The 4,553-nt window shown below is 31.3% G+C and overlaps 1 non-coding gene across 1 annotated transcript; it reads right to left on the minus strand.

The window, feature by feature from the left end:
* Window positions 1-331: 331 nt before the first annotated feature.
* TRNAQ-CUG (transfer RNA glutamine (anticodon CUG)) lies at window positions 332-403 on the minus strand. Its single transcript has one exon. It is a non-coding gene; the product is annotated as a tRNA-Gln (tRNA).
* Window positions 404-4,553: the final 4,150 nt, after the last annotated feature.

A 4,553-nucleotide genomic window follows, 5' to 3' on the forward strand; every position in this document is an offset into this window, starting at 1 on the left:
ATTGATGTGTGTGTCGACCAAATTTATAAGTTGAATTTATAACTTATAAGCTAATAAGTGGAAAGTTGTCCGTAACGTACTTTTTTCTAACTTATTTTCATTTTTTCAGTTTTTTTTAAAGTTTTGATTTTAAAATATAAAATTTTAAATATTTTCTAATTTAAGATTCATGAACTAAGATAATTGTATTTAATAATTATTTATTTTAATTCATTTATGTAAAAAAACTTCTGACTTATAAGAAAATTTATCCAAACACTAACTTATAAGTATTTATCAACTGATAATGTGCAGGGGTAAGGGGTGTTGTGCGTTTAAAAAGGAAAAAGTAAGGTTCCACCGAGAATTGAACTCGGGTTACCAGATTCAGAGTCTGATGTCCTAACCGCTAGACCATGGAACCCAGCCGCCCAGATACCTGTGTTTTAACTATTTAGAACTTATTAGAAATACTGTATAAGAATATTATCAAAACTTAATTACAATTGCCTCAAATATTATTTTTTTTGCACCAAAATTACTCTTTTAAATTAAGATTTCAATCCGAGGAGAAAAACATAATTCTGAAAGAATAAAAATGCGTATGTATTCAAGTGCTGAAAAGTTATTTAGTAGTGCACAAGATTCACTTATAGCATCTCCGACCATGATATCTAAAATGCTTAGCAAAGTCAGGAATTATCTAAAATTGTATTGAATCTGTAAGATCATGCACTCTAGTGGTATTAGTTATAATCATTAGTTATATTCAAAAATATTAATTTATTCCTATTTTTCAGATTTATATGTATCTATATATATAAACTTTAAATAATAAAATAAATTTAGTTAATACTTAATTCAATATATGAAAAAATATATAATTGTAATTTAATAATTATTACAACTAAAAATAAAATAACATATAAATATAACAAAAATATATTTAATAAAAAGTTAGTAATATATATTGTATTATATATATATAGTTTGTTAAAAATAATTAATAAATTTTGTTAATAAGAGAACAATATTTTCACACTTAATATTATATAAATTAAAAGTATTATATATAAAATAAATTTTTTAATATTTATGTATTAAGTATTATATAAATATATGTATGTATTAATGTGTATGTGTTAATGTGTAGATTTAGGTTTAAACATGAATTAAATTTGACGTGGGAGATATAGCTAATACCTACAGATCTAAAAGATTGAGCAAATATAGAAGACCACATAAAGGATATCTAAATTTTTTGCTAACATGTGATGTGATTGGAGTGCTGTTGCTTTTAACTAATATCAATATCTAAGTGTCATATAGGATTTTTAGCGGAAATGCTCTTAGGGAACTATATTTGTTTAACATTTTTCAAAATAATGAAAAAATGCAATTGATCTGCATCATCTACATGTTATTAGTAAGAAGATGATAAACGTAAAATGAAACTTTTTTAGTAAAGATTGCCGCATCATACGACATTTCAGTAAAGAAAAAAACAATTATAAAATGTTTTGACATTTCAATATTTGTGATTTCTTTTGAAAATGTTTTGAATGTCAAAAAAATACTCGATAATTACTTTATGTTTCCTTGATCCACATTATTTAAGACGATTGTTGATTTTAATTTATTTGAATATATTTTTTACTTGGTTTATGGAAATGCAACAAGAGTATTGGATCTAGTGACTTGTCAAGAGGATTCATTTAACTTTTGGGGACATAATTTATGGAATTAAGAATGTCCAGCCCTATTTTGATAATTTCTGCCTTGAAATGCTTGGATCACTTGGGACAAGTCCAGCTAAATTAATGTAAACAGCAGTACCAAACAAATTACAATTTGACAGCAACATGTCACACAATCATTATTCCTAACTGAGTTTATATTTTTTTTTCAATATAGATACGTTTGGCAGTATTTTAATTTTTTCATATCCTTTTTAAGGCTTTAAAAACGTGGTCTCTGCTCTAAAGAGTAATATTTTCGATATTTTAAATGTTCGTAATAATATTGAAGATGGAAACTATTTGGGTATGCCCTTGTTTGTGGGTAAATTTAAAAAATCGGCTTTTAATTATCTTAAGGATAGAGTTAGGAGTAAGATCGAAGTATTCTTGTCCAAGGCTGGTAAAACTATTATGATTAAAAATGTTGTCCAAGCTATCCTATCTTATTGTATGTCTTACTTCCTAATTCCTAAAATTTTGTGTGAAGAGATTCAACGTATATTATACAATTTCTGGTGGAGCTCCAATTCGAGAGAGAGAAAAGGCATTAAATGGCATAGATGGGAAGCTTTGTGTTTACCGAAGAACGGAGGTGGAATGGGTTTCAAGAATTTTCATGGATTCAATATAGCTCTTATGGGAAAGCACTGTTGGAATTTCATGTCACGACCAAGTACTCTAGTTGCTAGATTTTATAAGGCAAGATATTTTCCAAATTGTCATTTTCTGGAGGCTAGTCAAGGTGCAGGTCCGAGCTTTATTTGGGTAGGGATTTGGAAAGCAAAGGAAGCTTTAAAGGATGGTTTTCGTTGGGTTATAGGGGATGGAATGGAGGTGGATATTTATAAAGACAGGTGGTTACGAGACAAATAGAATTTTAGGGTAGAAAGAGGCTATGATCGCGAGTCCGATAATGTGAAGGTCAAGTCTTTATTCTTTCCTGGAACAAGAACTTCGATGCTCTTTTTATCAAGGGGATTTTTAATGAGCCCGATGCAGAAGCAATTTTGAACACTCCAGTTTCCAGTCGCATGGTAGGCGACAGAGTGGTCTGGCATGAAGCAAAAAATAGTATTTATAATATTAGGGATCAGTATCGCTATTGGTCCAATCAAAACATTATGGAGGTGAGTGTCCGTGCGTCACAAGCGTGGAGTAAAATATGAAAATTACAGGTTCCGCATAAAGTAAGAGTGTTCTTATGGCGTTTAGGTCGTAACGATCTTCCAGTCAGAGAGGCTCTTTCATGTATAGGTGTTGACTTAGATGCAAGCTATCCTTTCTGTGAGACGAATAGAGAGACTATTGAGCACCTTTTTTCGATTGTCAGGTTGCTAAAAGTTGCTGACTTGAAGGGGGTTTGAGTGTTTCATTGACTGAGGGTCAACCTGTCTCATCTTGGCTGCTCAATAAGTTATCGACTCGAACAAGTGAGGTTTTAAGTAAAGTGGTGCAATTTTTGGGGTCTTTGGTTCTTTAGAAACAAGAAGATTTGGGAAAGTAGAATGGTGTCAGCTTAAATGATAGTAAACTGGGGGGACTAGAATCTATGAGTGGAGTCAGGCTAGAAAACAAGTGCAGTCCAAAATTGTTGGCAACTCTGATAAGTCCAACCAAGTGCACAAGTGGAGAAGTCCAGCTTCAGGGAGTTTTAAAATTAATGTTGATGATGTTGTTCTTCTCAATGACCAGAATTTCTCTATTGGCATGCTGATTCGGAACAACACAGGTGCTTTTATCCAGGGTAAGGTGATGAAATTTGCAGGTAGTATTTCAGCTTTTGAAGCAGAGACAAGAGGTGTTTTAGAAGCTTTTTCCTGGATTGACTCTCTTGGATTGCATAATATCCAAGTTGAAACGGATTCACGAAAGACTGTGGCTGCTCTGGAGAGTTCGGAACCGAATTATCTTGAAGTGGGTAATGTTCTTGAGACTTGTAAGGATTGGCTTCACGGGAGAAGTGATGTTTACGTAGTTCATGGCAGGAGACAATCAAATAAGGCTGCTCATTTGTTAGCTCATGGCTCTTGTTTGGTAGGTTGCTCCGATGTTTTTTATTCTCCTCCATATTTCTTGTTGGAGACTCTATTGTTTGATTCTACCAGTTAATAAAATTTTATCATTTAGTTTTAAAAAAAAGGCTTTAGAAATTTTTAATTTCCCCTAAATTCCAACAAATAGAGAAATCAGTACTCGTTTATTTTTATCTTTTTGTCAAAAGAAAAACACTTGTATATATTGGCTTGTTTGCCGATTACATGTTAAATGTAGGTGATTAAGTAAACTGTCTTATCCAAGTGATGAGTAAAAATTGTTTTGTAAATAAATGTTTCATAACTTTTTGTATACATGGACAATAAACTAAGTGAAAAAAAAAATTAAATAGTTTTTTGAGACTAAGTGGGTGTTTGGTTTATGGTTAATGTGTCTGGTTAACATGAACCGGGACCTTAAATCCAAGTGACCCAAGTGATAGTGTTTGAATTAGCAATTTAGAGTATCTCGTGGAGAAATCAAACTCATCATGCCCCTTAAAATTTTATTTTATTCCCTTTTCCATTAACCCCGATTCTCATACCCTGTTTTCTCATTCCTAATCTACATTCCCATTATCCATTCATACGCTTCTAAGTAGCTATTAAAAAAGAGCTATCAAATAAATGAGGTTGGAGATTTCATTTTACTTTAAAAGATTTTTTTTGACAAAAAACCTAAAATCCAGGCACCGTTCTTGTCATTCCAACTTTGAGAACTTCTTTATGAATCAAACGTATCGATATACACACTACACTGTAATAAAGAAAATAAAGATACAGTTAAACCTCGATAATTTAA

This window comes from Apium graveolens, chromosome 5 (assembly GCF_009905375.1).
Source record: "Apium graveolens cultivar Ventura chromosome 5, ASM990537v1, whole genome shotgun sequence".
Taxonomy (NCBI): Eukaryota; Viridiplantae; Streptophyta; class Magnoliopsida; order Apiales; family Apiaceae; genus Apium; species Apium graveolens.